General features: G+C 46.3%; 1 long non-coding RNA gene across 1 annotated transcript in view; it reads left to right on the forward strand.

Moving 5' to 3' along the window:
- Positions 1–23,057, forward strand: part of LOC135058002 (uncharacterized) — a 271,949-nt gene extending 248,892 nt beyond the window's left edge. Inside the window, exon 3 of the long non-coding RNA XR_010244522.1 lies at positions 22,166–23,057. This is a non-coding gene — a long non-coding RNA (uncharacterized LOC135058002). The remainder of the gene's footprint in view (positions 1–22,165) is intronic.
- Positions 23,058–23,609: the final 552 nt, after the last annotated feature.

A 23,609-nucleotide genomic window follows, 5' to 3' on the forward strand; every position in this document is an offset into this window, starting at 1 on the left:
TGGCGGCGCCCTTGCTCCGGGAGCCGCCGGAGAGACCCGCCGACCCGACGCCGGACCCCCGAGGCCACCGGAGGAGAGAGACGCCAGGCCATCCAGGACACCCGCAGAGGTAAGCGCGGCCGCCGCTGCCCGCGGGGTGTGACAGTACCCCCTCCTCCAGGAGTGGCCCCTGGACACTTTCCGGGTTTAGTTGGATGTCTGGAATGGAAGATCCGAACCAGTCGGGGAGCCATTACCTCAGTAGCATTGATCCAACTTCTCTCTTCAGGACCATAACCTTTCCACTCTACCAAGTACTGTAGTTTTTTATGAAAATAACGAGAGTCAAGAATAGCTTTGATTTCAAATTCTGTCCCAGCTTCAGACACTGTAGTAGTTGGCCTAGGAGATGCTGAGTGGAACCGATTTAGAATGAGGGGGCGGAGGAGAGAGACGTGGAAGGAGTTTGGAATTCGAAGGTGGGAAGGCAACTCCAATTTGCAAACGACCGGGTTCAAGACTTGCCGCACTGAGAAAGGACCAATGAACCTTGGGGCAAATTTCATGGTGGGTACTTTCAAACGAAGATTGCGGGTAGAGAGCCATACCTTGTCACCAACCTTATATTGAGGAGCTGCTCGTCGTTTCCTATCCGCAAAGAATTTATAGCGACCGGAAACCCTCTTAAGATTGGCATGAACTCGGCTCCAAATTTGAGTGAAATGGCGGAGAGTTGAAGCTGCAGCAGGAACTTCCTCTGGAGGACAAATGGGCAACTCCGGAACTTGGGGATGAAATCCATAATTAATAAAGAATGGAGACTCACCAGTAGAAGAATGATAAAGATGGTTGTGGGCAAACTCAGCCCACGGCAACAACTCCACCCAGTTATCTTGTGAAGGGGAAAGGTAAATACGGAGAAAAGTCTCTAGATCCTGATTGACGCGTTCAGTTTGCCCATTAGTCTGTGGATGGTAAGCAGAAGAGAATTTGAGCTTAATTTGTAGAGTTGAACAGAGGGCTCTCCAGAATCTTGCTGTAAACTGTACTCCCCGATCTGAGACTATTTCCAGAGGTAACCCGTGCAGGCGGAAATGCTCTTGGATAAATAACAGGGCCAACTAGGAAGCGGAGGGTAATCCGGTCAACGGAACAAAATGTGCCATCTTAGAGAATCGGTCAATGATCACCCAAATGGTGTTATGACCCTTAGAGAGCGGTAATTCAGTAACAAAGTCCATCGAGATATGAGTCCAAGGCCTTTTAGGAATGGATAAAGGATGCAACAAACCCGCAGGCGGCAGACGTGGAGTTTTGTGCTGAGCACATTGAGGACACGAATTGACATACTCTTGAACATCTTTTTTCATAGTGTCCCACCAGTATGATCTTCGCAGAAATTCCCACATTTTCTGAACTCCCGGATGACCAGAAAACTTAGAAGTATGTGCCCACTGCAACAGTTTCGGTCGAAATTTAACTGGTACCGACATTCTTCCAGGAGGAGGACCCAACCTAGTGGGAGCTGCAGAAATAGAGATGGGACTGAGGATTAATGCCTTCCCCATTGTATTCTCCTCATCAGAAGCCATCACTGAACGGGATAGGGCATCCGCCTTGGTATTTAGAGTTCCAGCCCGATACTTGATGATAAAGGAAAATCTGGTAAAGAAGAGCGCCCATCTTGCCTGACGGGGGTTCAAACATTGGGCCGTCTTTAGATACAGTAAATTCTTGTGGTCCGTAAAAATTGTAATTAAGTGTTTAGCACCCTCCAGAAGATACCTCCATTCCTCCAACGCAGATTTAATTGCCAGTAGCTCTTTGTCTCCGATGGTGTAATTTAGTTCAGCAGGGGAGAACTTGCGAGAATGAAACCCACACGGATGCAACTTCCCATCTGAGGCGTACTGCGAGAGTACAGCACCTATGCCTACCGTGGAAGCATCAACCTCCAAAAAGAATGGTTTTAGGAAATCTGGCTGCTGAAGTACGGGAGCAGATATAAAGGCGGTCTTCAACTGTTTGAACGCTGCTACTGCTTCAGAAGGCCAATTGCTTGGGTCAGCCCCTTTCTTAGTCAGAGCCGTAATAGGTGCCACGATGGTAGAGAAACCTCTTATAAATTTCCGATAATAATTTGCGAATCCTAGAAATCGTTGCACTGCTTTTAAGGAAAGAGGTTGAGTCCAATCCCGGATGGCCGAGAGTTTCTCCGGATCCATACGCAATTCAGTTCCAGAAATAATGTAGCCCAAAAATTAAATAGAAGGAACCTCAAAGGTGCACTTGGAGATCTTGCCATACAGATGATTCTTGCGCAACCGAAGGAGTACTTCTTTAACCTGTAGTCGGTGCTCAGAAAGATTCTTTGAAAAAATCAGAATGTCATCCAAATAGACTACTACATTCAGATACAACATATCCCGAAAGACTTCATTAATGAATCCTTGAAAGACAGCGGGGGCGTTGCTGAGGCCAAATGGCATTACCAGGTACTCATAATGCCCGTCTCTAGTATTGAAAGCCGTCTTCCACTCATCTCCTTGTCGAATACGTATCAAGTTGTATGCTCCTCTTAAGTCAAGTTTAGTAAATACTCGAGCTCCACGCACTCTATCGAAAAGCTCTGTGATGAGCGGCAGAGGATACTTGTTTTTAATGGTGACTTCATTTAAACCACGATAGTCAATGCATGGTCTCAGCCCTCCATCTTTTTTCTTTACAAAGAAGAAGCCAGCTCCCGCTGGAGAAGTGGAGGGACGGATGAACCCCTTCTGCAAATTCGACTTAATGTACTCTGACATAGCTTGTGTCTCTGGAACCGACAAAGGATAAGTGCGACCTCGGGGCGGCATTTTCCCAGGAATGAGCTCAATGGGACAGTCCCAAGCCCTATGCGGAGGTAATTTATCAGCCGCCTGTTCCGAGAAGACATCTAAAAATTCTCGATAAGCCTCAGGAACTAACTCCACGTCCAACTTGGCCGATGCACGGAGTGGAACGACAGGAGTAAGACAATTCAATCGGCAGAAAGGACTCCAAGAAATTATTTGTGTCGACCCCCAGTCGACATGAGGGTTGTGTAGCCTGAGCCAGGGAAGACCCAAAACGAGATCATGAGACATTTCCTGAATAACTAGAAACTTCAGTTGTTCACGATGTAAAGCTCCCACTTGTAGCTGAATTGACTCAGACTGACTCGTAATCAAGGCGTTAGGAATTTGAACACCGTTAATGGCTGTAATAGTAATAGGTCGCTCGACCAACTGTAATTTCAAACCCAAACTCTGGGCGCAGGGGAGAGAAATAAAATTCCCCGCAGCACCTGAATCCAAAAGAGCCATAACGGTTTTGACTTCTGTTTTAGTAGACAAAGATACTGAGAGTAAACAGTCCACTTCTGGAGAAGATTGAGAAACCACACCCAGCTTGACTTCCCCGGAACAGGCTAGGATTGCCCGTTTCCCGGGCGAGCTTTGCAAGACTTGAGGAAGTGATCCGCGGCTCCACAGTAGAGGCAAAGTCTGTTCTCACGCCGACGCTGACGCTCTTCTGGAGACAGTCGAGACCGATTAATCTGCATGGGTTCGTCTGGAGCTGTCGTAACCGATGGTTTAGACGGAGGAGCCCGGAATCTGCACCGATCAGACCGAGAACGTTCGCCAACTCGTTCCTGCATGCGGAGATCCACTTTCACACAGAGCGAGATCAACTGCTCCAAAGAATCTGGCAAATCTCTTGTAATCAATTCGTCTTTAAGACGGTCGGACAGCCCGTTCCAGAAAGCGGCCCGTAAGGCATCATTATCCCAGCGTAATTCGGAAGCTATGGTCTGAAAATTAATCACATACTGACCCACTGAACGAGAGCCTTGTCGAACTCTGAGAAGATCTGAAGAGGCAGCGGCGTTCTGCCAGGCTCATCAAAGATCCTGCGGAAAGATGAGATGAAATTAGTGTAGCTGGAAACCAAAGGATCAGATCGCTCCCATAAAGGAGACACCCATTCCAGCGCTGAACCCTCAAGCAAGGAAATAATGTATGCTACTTTGGATCGATCCGTGGGAAAGTTGTGTGCGAGGAGTTCAAACTGCACCTCGCACTGGTTAAGAAAACCACGGCAATTCTTCGGGTTGCCGTTGTAGCGAGAGGGAGTGGGAAGCCGAAGGCGTGACCTGGTACCGGACACTGCGTGAGCATTATCAGGAACGACTACCGGAGTGGGTACTGGAGCTGGAACCGGAACTACTGAAGCCAGGGAAACCTGAATTTGATCCAACCTGCCGGATAGTTCTTGGAGATACCGCATCACCTGGTTTTGCGCCGCTTCCTGACTCTGAACACGGGAAACCAGATCTTGGCTGGCACTTGCTTCTGGGTTCCGATTCCCCGGGTCCATGTGGCCTGTGTATACTATCACTGACCTGGTCGAAGGGTGTTGTGGACTCGGGGCTTCTTCCGGTGACTGGGAAGAGGAACCGCTACTGGGTCGCAATAGAGATGGCCGGATGTAGGTCTTCTTCATACAGGATGAAGACGGTAAGCAGGAAGCACGGAGGAATGCTTGAAGGTCTCCTGAAAAACAAGACTAGTAAAAGTGCTAAGTGCTGAGGTACAGAGGTGCTGGTGTTATTGAGGTACTGAAGGCACTGAGATGCTGGAGGTGCTGAGGCACCGAGGTACTGAGGTTCTGTGGCACTGAGGTGCCGAGGTACTGAGGTGCTGAGTTTCTGTGGTGTTGAGGCACCGAGGTGCTGAGGTTCTGTGGTACTGAGGTGCTGAGGTTCTGTGGCACTGAGGTGCTGATGGCGCTCAGGCGCCTTGGTGGCACAGAGGTGCGTGATGGCGCTCAGGCGCTTGGAGGCACGGAGGTGCTTGATGGCGCTCGGGCGCTTGGAGGCACGGAGGTGCTTGATGGTGCTCGGGCGCTTGGAGGCACGGAGGTGCGTGATGGCGCTCGGGCGCTTGGAGGCACGGAGGTGCTTGATGGCGCTCGGGCGCTTGGAGGCACGGAGATGCTTGATGGCGCTCGGGCGCTTGGAGGCACGGAGGTGCGTGATGGCGCTCGGGCGCTTGGATGCACGGAGGTGCTTGATGGCGCTCGGGCGCTTGGAGGCACGGAGGTGCTTGATGGCGCTCGGGCGCTTGGAGGCACGGAGGTGCGTGATGGCGTTCGGGCGCTTGGAGGCACGGAGGTGCGTGATAGCGCTCGGGCGCTTGGAGGCACGGAGGTGCTTGAAAACCCTGAGACACTGGAGACACGGGTATACTGGAAGGCACAGCGGAAACAGGAACAAGGGAGCTCTGGAGATCACGGCTTCTGACAGGCAGAATGATGATACACAGGCGCCGGCTCCCTGCTCGGCGTCTGGCTTTGAACCTCCCGCCTTAGTCTGATTGGCGGAGCGGGCAGATGACGTCAGCCCCGCTCCGCCTACCTAATCCAGAACAGTATGGCGGCGCCCTTGCTCCGGGAGCCGCCGGAGAGACCCGCCGACCCGACGCCGGACCCCCGAGGCCGCCGGAGGAGAGAGACGCCAGGCCATCCAGGACACCCGCAGAGGTAAGCGCGGCCGCCGCTGCCCGCGGGGTGTGACACCCCCTATGTGTGCCAACTTTCAATACAAGGGTAGTTCAATAAATAAAGTAACAAGACCTCTCACTGCGTAAATGTATTCAACTCGTACATATATGTATAATGAACAGTATGGCCTTGGTACAGATTAATTTTCCACATACAGTACTTGTCTAAGCATTTGTTCCAACGGCACACCGGCATCTATCCCAGCATAGAAGATATCATGAAGCCAGGACAAGACGGCTTGCTGAACTTCACTCATGGTTGCGAATCACCTTCCACCCAGGTGCTTCTTCATTGGTCCAAAGAGATTGAAATCGATTCGTGCCAGTTCGGGGCTGTAGGGAGGATGGTCCAATACCACCTAATGCTCATCTTGAACGTATGTTCTGCTGTTATCAAAGGCAGTGTACCAAACCCAAACCTGTTTCCGTGACATGATGTTATCACCGGACACTTCAAGTTGGCGATGAATTTCAGCAGCTGATGTGCCCTTTAGATGCAGAATTCTGATCACACTGCGAACCTCAATGTGTGACCATGTTTCTGTCAGCACCGCCATCTTACAACTGAAGTTGGGACAGTATGACTGTTATGAGGCGCAGTGTAATGGCCGTTAGGGGAGCAGTGGTCTACATGCTGTGGCATGGTGGGAAATGGAGGACATTACACACGTGAGAGGTCTTGTTAACTTACTTATTGAACCACCCTGGTATATTGAGGGTTTTAACAAGCTAAACACAAACATAGCATTTAATGGCAGATAAGTGCCACTTGGCACTTCTAGTCTGCCCCTGGTATAGGAGGGAAACATTCTTCAAAGGAAGAGAAGTATTAGAACACGAGGACATACACTGAAACTGGAGGGAGGCAGGTTCAGGGGAAATTTGAGGAAACATTATTTCACAGAAATGGTAGTGGATAAGTGGAATAGCCTCCCAGCTGAGGTGGTAGAGGCTAAGACAGTAGAGAAATTTAAACATGCATGGGAGATCATAAGGATCTCATACAAAGAAGTGAGGATCAAATAGAATTTGAGGTTACCATAAGTTTAAACAAGGGGCAGGTCAGTTTCTGTCCTATATGTTAGTGAATTATGACATGAACCATAGAAGAGACACATATAAGCTGTGTCATTTTTCCTTATATTTTATTATTTAGGGTTAGAGCTTTTGTATACAATTTAGTATTTTCATTGTTGAATAAAAATACATGTTGAAAAAAAAAGGAGACTAGATGTACCAAGCAGGGCCGTAGAGAGCCACGCCGGGCTTCGGTAAAGGGGGGCTGTAAAGGAGGGGGGGGGGGGGGGTCGACAACATCCTTTAGTATTACAATATTGGGGAAGCAATAAAAAAACATGGGGTGGGGAGAGGGCACCCGCTTCCTACCTTACTTTATCAGACAGCGGGTCCCTCCTCTCTGGCTAGCACTATCTTCCCAGCGATATTTGGTTAGATGACGCTGGCCACTAGAGAGCAAAGACTCTTTGCTTTCTATGTGCATTGCCATCTTCCAGAAGATATCACCGGGATGATGGTGACACTGGCAACAGCACAGGTATACTGGGGGGATATCGGATCCGGACCCAGGTAATTTGTACGCCCCCCTCTCGGCGCCACTGGTGCCAAGTGGTTCTTATCTGTCTGCAAATTCTATGTTTCTATGTTTCTCTACTTAAGAATCACACCCTCAGTGCACATGCGCACTGCCTCCAATTTTTGATTCCCAGAGGGTCCGGCTCTCGCTACTGGAATTCCAATCCTGTGTAAAAGGTATAATGGGCCCTACAGACTACGCAATTGGCCGCCGAGGTTTCTTCACTCCCCCGTCACCTGGCCCCATAGCCCTGCATGCTAATATGGACGAGATTGTCCATATTGGCATGCATGTATAAACGACCCGGCACCAACGATGAACGAGCGTGGGGGCCGTGTATCGTTCATCGTTGGTGCCTACACACTGAAAGATATGAACGATATCTCATTCATTAATGAACGAGATCGTTCATATCTTTGAGTGTAATTGGCCAGTGTGTAGGGCCCATAAGACTATAACATTGTGATACTTTAGCTTTGACAATTACTACTAATGAAAACAAAACATAAAAACTGGAGAAAAGTAAGGATTTAAAAGCTCATAAATCTGCTGATTACCCATTACATATTTACACACTACACAGTTATAGTTGCAACAGCTGTGTATAATACATGTCGGTGCGTTTACACTTTGGAAAATATATCTGGAATTTACACGTGAGTTTTTCATGTTTTTTAGAATTAACAAGGATCTTTTTCTTTGGTTTACCTACTACCGTCTAGTACATATATATATATATATATATATATATTAAGGATTTTTATATGTTAAAGAGGAAATATAACTATTGTACATGGATGTTTTTACTATCCCAACTTCTGTTTTCATGTTATTTCCTTTTGTTATTACTGTATGTCAATAAAAATAGTTTGCAAAGGAAAATTAAATACCTTATATCCTATTAACCTTTGCAAATGTCAGTGGAAAACATCACATTATAAAATATGTTTTCAAAACAGAACCATGGTGTAATATTAACAGATTCGGGGTGGGTATAAGAAGAATGTGTTGTGACAGAAAGGTACATCTGTAATGATTACTACAGATATTCTTCTCAGCATCAGTTTACAAAGCAGAGTATTTGCATAATGGACACTGTTAGCAAAATACATTTACAAATGGTGACACAATGAATGGGCATCCAATGTATGTAATTGGCCAGACAATCAGTAACAGTAGTACTGTAGCTTAATCCTTCAGAGTACTGTATTTAAACCTTTCATGTATAGAGGCCACTACAGTGATTATCTCCTATAGAAACTCTCTTTTGACATGACTATTGTATGATGTCCTCTTCTTTGGGGCCTCTACCAAACTCAAAAGGGATGCCACCTAGTGGCAGCTTTTAATTCTTACAAAAACGAAAAGATCAAAGTTAAATGGCTGAGAACATTTACCAGCACCGAGCAATTCAGGGATTTCTGTAAAATATTTTTACTTAAAGATTGCAGAGCAGGAAGCAAAAAAATAAATAAATGAAAAATAAATCAAGGAATGTAATATTTAAGGCATAATATAGTCAATTTATTTCACAGTTGATGTACACTCATATGTCCACTTCAGTGGACATCATGCAATACAAAGATCCATACTGTGTACAAGCCTTATCCTGACATGTATGACTTACATTTTTTTTCCTCATATACATCCATATATGCCAGTTTTGACAGTCTTATTTTTTTTAAAAATGGTAAATGATTTAAAATTATCATTATTAGTAGCATCTATGGTAATAGTGGTTGACACTTTATTAGTATTGTCTAGAGCAAACATCAATAGCATCTAGAAACAGGGTTAGGTGCAGAGTGTATAACACGCACATGGGATGAGTGGTTCTGTCAGCGGGCAGGGAAAGCTGTGCAGGAGGCAGCATATCACAGTGAGCCCTGTGATTACGCTATCTGAAGATAGCATTAGTATCACAGGGCTCATTGCAGTGTTGTTGTTTTTTTGTAAATTCGGCCAGATTGCAGTTCCGATTATAAGTATGGGAAATGTAATCTGGTTACTAAAAAAAAAATGGGAAGTAAAGGGGTTGGAGCAGTTTTTCACAAAAACTACTCCAAGGGATTTATTTACTAAAGTCCCGATTTTGTCCGAGTTTTTTTTTTTTGCAAAGTGTCAACATGGGAATTTACTAAGCACAAATCTCAGCAGTGTTGGGGCTATTCGTAATGGTTTTCATGGCAGAGGGCAGAAATACAAATTTTTTTTTTTGTAAATTCGGCCAGATTGCAGTTCCGATTATAAGTATGGGAAATGTAATCTGGTTACTAAAAAAAAAAGGGAAGTAAAGGGGTTGGAGCAGTTTTTCACAAAAACTACTCCAAGGGGTTTATTTACTAAAGTCCCGATTTTGTCTGAGTTTTTTTTTTCAAAGTGTCAACATGGGAATTTACTAAGCACAAATCTCAGCAGTGTTGGGGCTATTTGTAATGGTTTTCACGGCAGAGGGCAGAAATACAATTTAATTTTTTTATTTTTTGTAAATTCGGCCAGATTGCAGTTCCGATTATAAGTATGGGAAATGTAATCTAGTAAAAAAAACCCTTGGAGTAGTTTTTGTGAAAAACTGCTCCAACCCCTTTACTTCCCATTTTTTTTTAGTAACCAGATTACATTTCCCATACAGATTTTTGTGCCCGGCCGAGAAGGGTGCAATCTAGGTGGCTCTCCTAAAGAGCTGCTTAGAGAAAGTTTAGCTAGGTTTTTTATGTTACAGTGATTCCTGCTGGCAACAGGATCACTGCAGCGAGGGACTGAGGGGAGAAGGAGTCAACTCACCTGCGTGCAGGATGGATTGGCTTCTTGGCTACTGGACATCAAGCTCCAGAGGGACGATCACAGGTACAGCCTGGATGGTCACCGGAGCCGCGCCGCCGGCCCCCTTGCAGATGCTGAAGACAGAAGAGGTCCAGAATCGGCGGCTGAAGACTCCTGCAGTCTTCTAAAGGTAGCGCACAGCACTGCAGCTGTGCGCCATTTTCCTCTCAGCACACTTCACACGGCAGTCACTGAGGGTGCAGGGCGCTGGGAGGGGGGCGCCCTGGGAGGCAAAATGAGTACCTATAAAGGCTAAAAATACCTCACATATAGCCCTAGAGGCTATATGGAGATATTTAACCCCTGCCTGATTTCTCAAAATAGCGGGAGACGAGCCCGCCGGAAAAGGGGCGGGGCCTATCTCCTCAGCACACGGCGCCATTTCCTCTCACAGCTCCGCTGGTCAGGACGGCTCCCAGGTCTCTCCCCTGCACTGCACTACAGAAACAGGGTAAAACAGAGAGGGGGGGCAAATTTATGGCGATATTTTTATATAACAAAGCAGCTATAGGGGAGCACTTATTATAAGGCTATCCCTGATATATATATAGCGCTTTTGGTGTGTGCTGGCAAACTCTCCCTCTGTCTCCCCAAAGGGCTAGTGGGTCCTGTCTTCATTAGGAGCATTCCCTGTGTGTCTGCTGTGTGTCGGTACGTGTGTGTCGACATGTATGAGGACGATATTGGTGTGGAGGCGGAGCAATTGCCAAATATGGGGATGTCACCTCCTAGGGGGTCGACACCAGAATGGATGCCTTTATTTATGGAACTACGGGATAGTGTCAACACGCTAAAGCAGTCGTTTGACGACATGAGACGGCCGGACAATCAATTAGTGCCTGTCCAGGCGACTCAAACACCGTCAGGGGCTGTGAAACGCCCTTTGCCTCAGTCGGTCGACACAGACCCAGACACAGGCGATGACTCCAGTGGTGACGGTGACGAATCAACCGTATTTTCCAGTAGGGCCACACGTTATATGATTTTGGCAATGAAGGAGGCGTTACATTTAGCTGATACTACAGGTACCACTAAACAGGGTATTATGTGGGGTATGAAAAAACTACCTATAGTTTTTCCTGAATCAGAAGAACTAAATGACGTGTGTAATGAAGCGTGGGTTGCCCCTGATAAAAAGCTGATAATTTCAAAGAAATTATTGGCATTATACCCTTTCCCGCCAGAGGTTAGGGAGCGCTGGGAAACACCTCCTAGGGTGGACAAGGCGCTAACACGCTTATCTAAACAAGTGGCGTTACCCTCTCCTGAGACGGCCGCACTTAAAGATCCATCAGATAGGAGGATGGAAAATATCCAAAAAAGTATATACACACATGCAGGTGTTATACTACGACCAGCTGTAGCAACTGCCTGGATGGGCAGTGCGGGGGTAGTTTGGTCAGAATCCCTGATTGAAAATATTGATACCCTGGACAGGGACAATATTCTACTGTCGTTAGAACAAATAAAGGATGCATTTCTTTATATGCGTGATGCACAGAGGGATATATGCACACTGGCATCACGGGTAAGTGCTATGTCCATTTCGGCCAGAAGAGCTTTATGGACGCGACAGTGGACAGGCGATGCGGATTCAAAACGGCATATGGAAGTTTTGCCGTATAAGGGGGAGGAGTTATTTGGAGTCGGTCTATCAGATTTGGTGGCCACGGCTACAGCCGGGAAATCCACCTTTCTACCTCAAGTCACTCCCCAACAGAAAAAGGCACCGACTTTTCAACCGCAGCCCTTTCGTTCCTTTAAAAATAAGAGAGCAAAGGGCTATTCATATTTGCCACGAGGCAAAGGTCGAGGGAAGAGACAGCAACACGCAGCTCCTTCCCAGGATCAGAAGCCCTCCCCGGCTTCTACAAAAGCCTCAGCATGACGCTGGGGCTTCTCAAGCGGACTCGGGGACGGTGGGCGGTCGTCTCAAAAATTACAGCGCGCAGTGGGCTCACTCGCAAGTAGATCCCTGGATCCTGCAGATAATATCTCAGGGATACAGGTTGGAATTAGAGACAGATCCACCTCGCCGTTTCCTGAGGTCTGCTTTACCAACGTCCCCCTCCGAAAGGGAGACGGTGTTGGAAGCCATTCACAAGCTGTACTCTCAGCAGGTGATAGTCAAGGTACCTCTTCTGCAACAAGGGAAGGGGTATTATTCCACTCTTTTTGTGGTACCGAAGCCGGATGGCTCGGTAAGGCCTATTCTAAATCTGAAGTCCTTGAACCTGTACATAAAGAAGTTCAAGTTCAAAATGGAGTCACTCAGAGCAGTGATAGCGAACCTGGAAGAGGGGAACTTTATGGTATCCTTGGACATCAAGGATGCGTATCTCCACGTTCCAATTTACCCCTCACACCAGGGGTACCTCAGGTTCGTTGTACAAAACTGTCACTATCAGTTTCAGACGCTGCCGTTCGGATTGTCCACGGCACCTCGGATCTTTACAAAGGTAATGGCCGAGATGATGATTCTTCTTCGAAGAAAAGGCGTATTAATTATCCCATACTTGGACGATCTCCTAATAAGGGCGAGGTCCAGAGAACAGCTAGAGATGGGATTAGCACTGTCTCAAGAAGTGCTAAAACAGCACGGGTGGATTCTGAATATTCCAAAATCCCAGTTAATGCCGACAACTCGTCTGCTGTTCCTAGGGATGATTCTGGACACGGTTCAGAAAAAGGTTTTTCTCCCGGAAGAAAAAGCCAAGGAGTTATCCGAGCTTGTCAGGAACCTCCTAAAACCAGGAAAGGTGTCTGTACATCAATGCACAAGAGTCCTGGGAAAAATGGTGGCTTCTTACGAAGCGATTCCATTCGGCAGATTCCACGCAAGAATTTTCCAAAGGGATCTGTTGGACAAATGGTCAGGGTCGCATCTTCAGATGCACCTACGGATAACCCTGTCTCCAAGGACAAGGGTGTCTCTTCTGTGGTGGTTGCAGAGTGCTCATCTATTGGAGGGCCGCAGATTCGGCATACAGGATTGGATCCTGGTGACCACGGACGCCAGCCTGAGAGGCTGGGGAGCAGTCACACAAGGAAGAAACTTCCAGGGAGTATGGACGAGCCTGGAAACGTCTCTTCACATAAACATTCTGGAACTAAGAGCAATATACAATGCTCTAAACCAGGCAGAACCTCTGCTTCAGGGAAAACCGGTATTGATCCAGTCGGACAACATCACGGCAGTCGCCCATGTGAACAGACAGGGCGGCACAAGAAGCAGGAGGGCAATGGCAGAAGCTGCAAGGATTCTTCGCTGGGCAGAGAATCATGTGATAGCACTGTCAGCAGTGTTCATCCCGGGAGTGGACAACTGGGAAGCAGACGTCCTCAGCAGACACGATCTTCACCCGGGAGAGTGGGGACTTCATCCAGAAGTCTTCCACATGCTGGTAACCCGTTGGGAAAGACCAATGGTGGACATGATGGCGTCTCGCCTCAACAAAAAACTGGACAGGTATTGCGCCAGGTCAAGAGATCCGCAGGCAATAGCTGTGGACGCGCTGGTAACGCCTTGGGTGTACCAGTCGGTGTATGTGTTTCCTCCTCTGCCTCTCATACCAAAAGTATTGAGAATTATACGGCAAAGAGGCGTAAGAACGATACTAGTGGTTCCGGATTGGCCAAGGAGGACTTGGTACCCGGAACTTCAAGAGATGATCACGGAAGATCCGTGGCCTCTACCTCTAAGGAGGGACTTGCTTCAGCAGGGTCCCTGTCTGTTTCAAGACTTACCGCGGCTGCGTTTGACGGCATGGCGGTTGAACGCCGGATCCTAAAGGAAAGAGGCATGCCGGAAGAAGTCATTCCTACTTTGATTAAAGCAAGGAAGGAAGTAACCGTGCAACATTATCACCGAATTTGGCGAAAATATGTTGCGTGGTGCGAAGATCGGAGTGCTCCGACGGAGGAATTTCAACTGGGTCGATTCCTACATTTCCTGCAATCAGGATTGTCAATGGGTCTCAAATTGGGATCTATTAAGGTTCAAATTTCGGCCCTGTCGATTTTCTTTCAAAAAGAATTGGCTTCAGTCCCTGAAGTCCAGACCTTTGTTAAGGGAGTGCTGCATATACAGCCTCCTGTGGTGCCTCCAGTGGCACCGTGGGATCTAAATGTGGTTTTGGACTTCCTAAAATCTCATTGGTTTGAGCCACTAAAAAAGGTGGATTTGAAATATCTCACATGGAAAGTGACCATGCTTCTAGCCCTGGCTTCTGCCAGGAGAGTGTCAGAATTGGCAGCTTTATCTTACAAAAGCCCATATCTGATTTTCCATTAGGACAGGGCAGAACTGCGAACTCGTCCGCATTTTCTCCCTAAGGTGGTGTCAGCATTTCATCTGAACCAGCCTATTGTAGTGCCTGCGGCTACAAGTGACTTGGAGGACTCCAAGTTACTGGACGTTGTCAGAGCATTAAAAATATATATTGCAAGGACAGCTGGAGTCAGAAAATCTGACTCGTTGTTTATATTGTATGCACCCAACAAGATGGGTGCTCCTGCGTCTAAGCAGACGATTGCTCGTTGGATCTGTAGCACAATCCAATTTGCACATTCTGTGGCAGGCTTGCCACAGCCTAAATCTGTAAAGGCCCACTCCACAAGGAAGGTGGGCTCATCTTGGGCGGCTGCCCGAGGGGTCTCGGCATTACAACTTTGCCGAGCAGCTACGTGGTCAGGGGAGAACACGTTTGTAAAATTTTACAAATTTGATACTCTGGCTAAGGAGGACCTGGAGTTCTCTCATTCGGTGCTGCAGAGTCATCCGCACTCTCCCGCCCGTTTGGGAGCTTTGGTATAATCCCCATGGTCCTTTCAGGAACCCCAGCATCCACTAGGACGATAGAGAAAATAAGATTTTACTTACCGATAAATCTATTTCTCGGAGTCCGTAGTGGATGCTGGGCGCCCATCCCAAGTGCGGATTATCTGCATAAGTTGTACATAGTTATTGTTAACTAATTCGGGTTATTGTTAAAGGAAGCCATCTTTCAGAGGCTCCGCTGTTATCATACTGTTAACTGGGTTTAGATCACAAGTTGTACGGTGTGATTGGTGTGGCTGGTATGAGTCTTACCCGGGATTCAAAATCCTCCCTTATTGTGTACGCTCGTCCGGGCACAGTACCTAACTGGAGTCTGGAGGAGGGTCATAGGGGGAGGAGCCAGTGCACACCACCTGATCGGAAAGCTTTACTTTTTGTGCCCTGTCTCCTGCGGAGCCGCTATTCCCCATGGTCCTTTCAGGAACCCCAGCATCCACTACGGACTCCGAGAAATAGATTTATCGGTAAGTAAAATCTTATTATTAACTAGGGCACTAATATGGTTCATAAAATGGGACATAAAATTAATAACTGCTGCAGAGAGGTATCTCTTAAGAATCATTAGGGCAAGGGCCCCTTTAACATGTTGCTATGGGGCCCACAAATATCTTGTTATGCCCCTGCAAACAGGTGCCACGATGCAGCTTGTACACGTAAAACTGCATGCAGTGTTTTGAGCCTTTGTGTCCAGGGTGCTTCTCCAACTTTCATACTAACAACAGTATCCAATTATCCGCTGTAATTTACTGCAGATAATGTATTTGTCGGTGGCTATTCAATTAGCCCCACTGCCAGCGCTCATTGGGGTTTGGTTTCACCTGCCTCAGGCAGAAGCCAGAAGCGAGATCGCGGCCACGAAAATACATAGGTCTGTGGTTTTTCACAGACCCTATGTATTTTCGCACGAAAAACGTGGAAGGTATTTTTAAGATATTTATAATTCGTAGATATCGCTCCTTTGGTTAAGGAAGGTATTCCTAGTGATTTGGAAACAGAATGTGTCAGGGTAGTCCTAACTGGCGCTAAGCTGCTCAGATGTAACAGATTTCGGAATAAATGTCACCACATTTAGATCAAGAAATAAAAACCAGCAATTTGAAACACTGTCATACACCACAAGCGCTAAATTGAGATATCACCATAACGTCCCTTTTAGGCTGAGTGACGGATTCTTTCCTCTCAGATGTATCTCCGATTTAGGTCAATAAAATATAGGATTCCCAGGTATGGATGCCATAAAAAAGACAAAATAACAAGGACAGACCAATGTGTAGTAAGTAATTTCAAAACTTATTATAGTTCATATGGTGCCTTTAAATGACTGAAGTGGATTCAAAGCGTACCCCACTCACACTGAAAATGAAAGTGTAAAACACATCAAGGTTTCTTTGTGGGGGGTCACCTTCTTTTGTTCATATAACACCCAGTGTGCCAGAAATGGGATCACACTCAGACTAAAGAGTGACTTGTGATAATTTCCTGGAGAAGGCAGGAGATGCGTACCCCAACACTCACACTCGATAGGCTGGTTACAAACATGTAAAGGTATCTTTCTCTCCTTCAAGGAAAAAGGACAATCCAGAAATCGCGTACCACAACTCACAATTTGAAGAACTGTGTAACTCCTATCAAGGTATCTTTACATTTTCATATGAGGATCGCAGCTGGAAATTTCTGGTATGGTCTGTGTGTCTGGTTATAGCACTCTCTATGCAGCCAGCATGGTGTACAGTGCAGCGCCTGGATACTTTATGCTCCGTCCCCAAGTGTCTCCCAGGGATCCCAGCAGCAGCAGCAGCAGCACTCCACACAGATCCGTCTCCCAGCAGCGCAGATGCGGCAGCCCCGGAGTCCTGCAGGCAGCTCAGGATCACACACACACACAGGCGCCTGTTACTCCAGGAAATTATTGCAAGTCACTCTTTAGTCTGAGTGTGATCCCATTTCTGGCACACTGGGTGTTATATGAACAAAAGAAGGTGACCCCCCACAAAGAAACCTTGATGTGTTTTACACTTTCATTTTCAGTGTGAGTGGGGTACGCTTTGAATCCACTTCAGTCATTTAAAGGCACCATATGAACTATAATAAATTTTGAAATTACTTACTACACATTGGTCTGCCCTTGTTATTTTGTCTTTTTTATGGCATCCATACCTGGGAATCCTATATTTTATTGACCTGAATCGGAGATACATCTGAGAGGAAAGAATCCGTCACTCAGCCTAAAAGGGACGTTATGGTGATATCTCAATTTAGCGCTTGTGGTGTATGACAGTGTTTCAAATTGCTGGTTTTTATTCCTAGTGATTTGTCCAGGAGGTTTAGGGCAATCTCCTATATAATAGCCCAGATCTGTCAGTCTGTGACTGTGTTACATCCAATGAGAGGCTCTGCCCTTTGGCTGCTGTGTGTTCCCAGAGCAGGATTAACAATGGGGCTGATGGAGCCACAACTCCAGGTCCACACCCCAAAATAGGCCCACTGCATCTGCAGCAACATACCCTCCAACAATTTACACATAAAAATCAGTACAAATTCGAAAAGAGGTCGTGGCCACTGCTACAGTGGCGTGGTCACGCCCCTTTTCCTATACTTTCAATGGAATTTTGAAGAGCTAAAAATTGGTACAGACCATAAAAAAAGGTACTGTACCTGCCAAAAAGGTACAGTTGGAGGGATGCCACTGCTTCTGCAGTAACTCTCTGCGCTGTAGATAGGTGGAAACATTTTTTTACTGCAGCATCCTATGTCCTGCTGTCAGTCCGGCTGCCCCCTCCGGCATCAACAATCCCCACTACCTAGCCGCGGCGCAGGTGGAACAAAAACTGCTGTGGCCACCGGCATAGATGTGTATGATAACGGTGCAGCGGAAGCCTTTCATAGCCCTCCCTGCACCGCATACTCTCTGAGCCCCAGAGCCTCCTCTGTGCGTGATGTCACAGAAGTGCCTCCCTGCCACAGCCGCGCCCAGGTCCCCAGAGGCCATGACTCCGCAACACAGCACTGGGTTGCCGGCCTGGAAGCCCTGAGATAGCTTATGTAACAGATAGACTGGGTGATATCGCGGAGGGTAATGCTTGGACGCTGAATCAATATAAAAGGTGACAGTGCTGTGCAGTGCAGTGGTTGTGCAGTGTCACTGACACTGCACAGCACTCTCATCTTTTACATTGATTCAGCAAGTCCGTCAGTTCTGCCAGCCTTTCACTATTGTTAGCGCCGGTGTCCCAACGCGCCGCATTATAGGAAAGTAGACACACTAAATAAACTACAGCTCCCAGCAGCCCTTAGCGTCAAAGCATTCTGGCGCTAAGGCTTGCTGGGAGCTGTAGTTTATTGAGTGCATCTTCTTCCCTGTAATGCGGCGCGTTGGGACACCGGCGCTAACAATAGTGACTGGCTGCTTGGCTGCTGTGTGAGTCTCCGGGAGAGGCACTGCCAAAGGGAGGACAGTAGCTTAGCTGCTTCCAGGAGGAGAAGCATTACCCCTCCCCCACTCGCAACAACCCCTCCCCTGCCCCTCCCCCACCACCACCCCCACCCCACCCCCACTCGCGGCACCCACCCCTCCCTCACCCGTGGGACCCCCACACCAGCCCCTCCCCCACCCGTGGCACCCGCACAATCACCCCTCCCCCACCCACCGCACCCCGAACCCCCTCCCCCATCCGCGTCTCCCTGCACCTGCCACTCCCCTAACCACAGCACCTACTAGGTGATTCATCAGGCCCTGTATGCGCTGTTCACGCTGTTGCAAAGGGCTATGACCCCTTAACCATCGCATGCCCTTTGTCCAAGCAATATTTAACCACTTACACATTTATGATTGGAAGTAATACTCCATATAATACAAATATTGCACGCCACAAGGGTGTGCAAGGGCTGGATGCTGAATCAATGTAAAAGGTGACAGTGCTGTGCAATGCAGTGAGTATGCTCACTGACACTGCACAGCACTCTCACCTTTTACATTGATTCAGCAAGTCAGTCAGTTTTGCCAGCCAGTCACTATTGTTAGCGCCGGTGTCACAATGCTGCTGGGAGCTGTAGTTTATTGAGTGCATCTACTTCCCTGTAATGCGGTGCGTTAGGACACCGGCGCTAACAATAGTGACTGGCTGCTTGGCTGGTGTGCAAGTCTCCAGGAGAGCCACTGCCAAAGGGAGGACAGCAGCTTAGCTGCTTTCAGGAGGAGAAGCAGGAGAAGCATTACCCGCCCCTCCCCCATCCGCGGCACCCCCACACCCACCCGTCCACCACCCGCAGTAGCTCCGGACCCCCTCCCCCAGCCGCTGCACCCTCGCACCCGCAGTGGCTCCGGACCCCCACCCTCAGCACCCGCCCCTCCCCCACCCACGGCACCACCACACCAGCCCCTCCCCCACCCGTGCCACCCCCGCAACCACCCCTCCCTCCCCGCAGCACCCACAGACCCTCATCAACGTCTCCCCGCACCCGCCACTCCCACAACCACAGCATCTACTAGGTGATTCATCAGGCCCTTCGTGCGCTGTTCACGCTGTTGCAAGGGGCTACGACCCCTTAACCATCGCACGCCCATTGTCCGTGCAATATTTAACCACTCACACAATTATGATTGGAGGTAATACTCCATACAATACAAATATTGCACGACACAAGGGCGTGCAAGGGTTATGGGGGCGTAGCCCCTTACGACGGTGTGAAGAGCGCCCGTAGGGCGTGATGAATCACCTAGTGTTTTATATTGCAGATGCATGATGGACATGGACATGTGTATCATTTTAGTTTTATAGTCTAAAAAAACTAAAACTTTAGAGTTTATAAAAACATACAAAGACTACTAAATTATTATTTTTTAAATCTGGCATTTGGTTATCATAATGCATGCACGTAAGGGTTAACTGAAAAGAATAAACATAAACATTCCAATATAAATATATGTACATCACTATGTAATATAAATAGTATATTAATAAAGCACAATGGGCCCTATTCAGTCTTAAATGCAAATTTTTACTTTTCAGTCTGAAATTACGTATTTTTGTGCACTTTGTGACTTTTCAGAATGTGCATCTATTTTTTGTCTCAAGTCTGACTTGAGACATCCTCCGACTAGGGGGCTGATAATGGGGCTGAAATGGGCGTGGAATCGCAGGAAGCGGGTGTGAATGTGACTGCAGTGGAAACGCAGTACAGTAAGGGCATGGTGTGGGTTTATAATCACAAATCTGAAACGCAGCTTCCTGAAGGAGTGACCCTGGTGTAAAGTTGGCCATGCACCTAAAGATTTATTGTCAGATCTGGCTGGCTGGAATGAAAACCTGGTAATGGATGAGAACAAATGACAATTGACCATTTGCTCCCAAACACTGGAAAACAGATAAAAATGGTCAGACAGACAAATTGGATAAATCCATTTGATTTAAATGGTCAATCAGACAAATTGGTTAAATCCATTTGATTTAACCAATTTGTCTGAACGACCATTTTTAGCAGTTTTACAGTTTTAGGAGCAAATGGTCAATTGTCACTTGCTCCCATATATTACAAGATTTTCGTTCCAACCAGCCAGATCTGACAATAAATCTTTAGGTGTATGGCCAGCTTAAGTTTAAAAGTTGACAGTGATGATTACGAAGCAGCTAATAATCACTGCGCCCAACGGTGAAAACCACACCCATTTATTCAGATTTAGTAAAACAGCAGGAGCAGGGCTTAAAAGTCATTTCATACTGCAAGGAACCTCTTATTTAAAAAAGAAAGACTGATTCATGTACAGTTGGGTAGGCATACTTGTGTTGAAAAATGTATATATATTAGTGTCTGCTTAGACCAGCAGCGCAGATGCTCCAAGCCACTTGGATACTTAGCTGCGCAGGCTTGCATCACCTTCAGTATATTTCTATTGTGTGCTACGATTTTCTAGCATTTTATGTACTGTTCATGAAGCCATACCCGCAGTTGAAGTCCAGTCTCATCTCAGCCAGGTACAACAAGGGAAGGGAGTCACTGACAGAGCTTTGCAGATTAGACCGATTGTGACTAGATTTAGTAATGAGACTTTTTTAAAAATAGCAAATTGCAATTAAGTTTCAGACTGACTCTGGTGAAGACCCAGTACGATTGCACAATAAATGTAAAAAAAGTGAAGTCTTCTGAACCCACGTATATATGTGTTTTTGGGTTGGAATTGGAGACCTCTCTAACAGCACATCTCAAAATATACATTAATAATGTGCTCACTCTGGCCCGTGTCTGTATAACCCGCACATGGATAAGTGGTGACCCACCCTCTCATGAGGTCTGGGTGGCACTGGTTAAAACCACACTTTCCCATGAGAGTTTTATGTATACCAAACGCAAATGCCCTGGAAAATCCGATAATGTTTGGGAATTTATGTTACACTCTTGATCCATCGGTTTAATATATTTTGGGTATTCGATGATTTGTTGACCGGCCTCTTGCTGGTGTTGACCTGCCTCCATGTGCGCTCATGTACTTCTCCTATTACCTCCGTTGTTCCTATAACAGATCTCTCTTATCCTTACTACATGTTTTTGACACTGCCTTTTACTCAGATAGATCTGTTATTTGACTCATACCGAGATGGTTCAATACTGTGTATTTTTGTGTCTGTAACTATATGAATAGCTCTGATATATGCTATATTGTTGGAAGTGCATATGTTCTTTTGTTATTGGTATATATATATATATATACAGTATATATATACAGTATATATATATATATATAGACAAACAGTCCCTTCCCACCTGTGGCTCAGGTGTTTGTGTAGAGGAGGAAACAGGTGGGAAGGGACTGTTTGTCTGCATTATCTTTTGGAGGGCACCCAGGCGTTATTCTACTTATCAGAGTGCCGGATATTTCTTTTTTATATTTCTTTTTTGTATATATATATATATATATATATATATATATATATGTGTTTGTGTGTGTGTGTGTGTGTGTGTGTGTGTGTGTGTGTGTGTGTGTGTGTGTGTGTGGGCCCTCCATGTTTGGGGGCCCACTGGGACAACCTGTTGCCCTGCTGTTAATCTGGCTCTGGGGAGAGGGTTCCAGCACATAGCACTTCAGGGTCCTGATATAGAAGTGAAATAATTGCATTTATCGGTCACTTCTCTTATTACACATCACAGGGACGGGCTCTTTTCAGATCCCCTGTACCTGCATGCAGTATTAGAAATCCCGGCAAATGTTACATTTCTTATTTCTGCAATAATGCAACTATAAGAACCTGATAAATAATAAATATGTCCCAGGGATCCCTGGGATCATGTATCTTTGAAGGTTTGTCCTTTGTTCCGATCTTTAACTAACTTTGTTTCTTTGTGTTCCAGGAAATCTGTGAAGAGAAATGTCCAGATGGAAGGGTTAGAGGCGTGGTACTGCCATTCATGTCATCATGACCCCTCCACAATATAATACTTTGATTCGCTGGTTACATTGCAGGGGTGGAGCCACGATGATGTGATTTATAGCAAATAACATTAGTCCCCAGCTCCACCTTACGTCACAGGAAATTTGGGGACAGGCTGGAGAAGTGTCACTGTCTACCCCAAATTCAAAAGTATCCATGAATTCCGTGAGACTAGGTATAATCAATCACTGGACCTGATCATAGCATAGTTTCATCTAAACTATTTAAATCATCTTGGGATGCTCATACTCTAACTGCTGATGAAGCTGGAAGGTGGAACTGATGTTGGGCATAAAGTGTTACGGGTTTCTTCTGTCTGCAGAATGCTTTGGACCTATTTAACTTTGCTCCTTAGGTCATGATAATAAAAAAACTGTTTCATTACAAAAAAAATTGGAGTGCGCTGTGCCCTATATGCTTATCTCCTAATGATTGGGCGAGCTTTACACATGGAAACCGGACACTCTATGGCCCATATGTAATCATCTGATGGTGACTTTTATCTCAAGGTGTATGAACAGCATACTGTAGTTGTAGTTGTTGATCAGTCCTCACCATCTACTGACTCCATTGACTGGATATTTTATAGCAGAATTTTGTGTCTCTGCCTATTCATTTATATCCGGTTTTCTTTGTTGGAATAAGTCATTTGGCTTCGGAGAACACAGACTTTACTTAAATATTCTTTTAGGAATGACCTACTGTGAAATTATACAGACGTACAAGACATGCAATTATGAAAGAATACATATATGGTATTTCCTCATCACTTGGTTGTGACACATTTTACATCAAAAATAAATTGGTGCAATGCGGCAAGTCTACTAAAATAAAACAGCAGAAGGTCACATCCCTTCTCTACGTGTTGGTATTGGTTATATTAAGTGCTTAACACTTCATAATAACCAGTAGCTAAGATAAGACACTCACCCACACAGAGATGACACCCACAACTTGAAGCGAGCCTGTTCTGGCCGTCACTGTGCATTTCCTGAATTCTGTTATACAGCCCAGGGCGAGCGCAATGTGTGGGCTCATGTCAAATCATTTATCCTACAAAGCACACACAGGCTACTAAGCATACCATTGCTACAGGGTGTAATCATTACTGTGACTCAGTATAATAGTTAAACTAGCCTACATACTTTATACTGAAATCAGACTTCTGATTATCCATTATGTGTGGTCTTGAGCCTTAACTTTTCATATCCATATTATACATCATAAGATGTGTGTAAAGCCTTATTATGGTTGGCTTTAACAAGAATATGTCCTGGTACTTCCCTCCATACCAGTGACATGCAGTGGGGTGAGGCAGGTGAGGCAGAGCCTTTCCTGTCATACTAACGTTTGTGCCAGAGTTT

The sequence above is a fragment of the Pseudophryne corroboree genome, chromosome 1 (assembly GCF_028390025.1).
Source record: "Pseudophryne corroboree isolate aPseCor3 chromosome 1, aPseCor3.hap2, whole genome shotgun sequence".
In the NCBI taxonomy this organism is placed as follows: Eukaryota; Metazoa; Chordata; class Amphibia; order Anura; family Myobatrachidae; genus Pseudophryne; species Pseudophryne corroboree.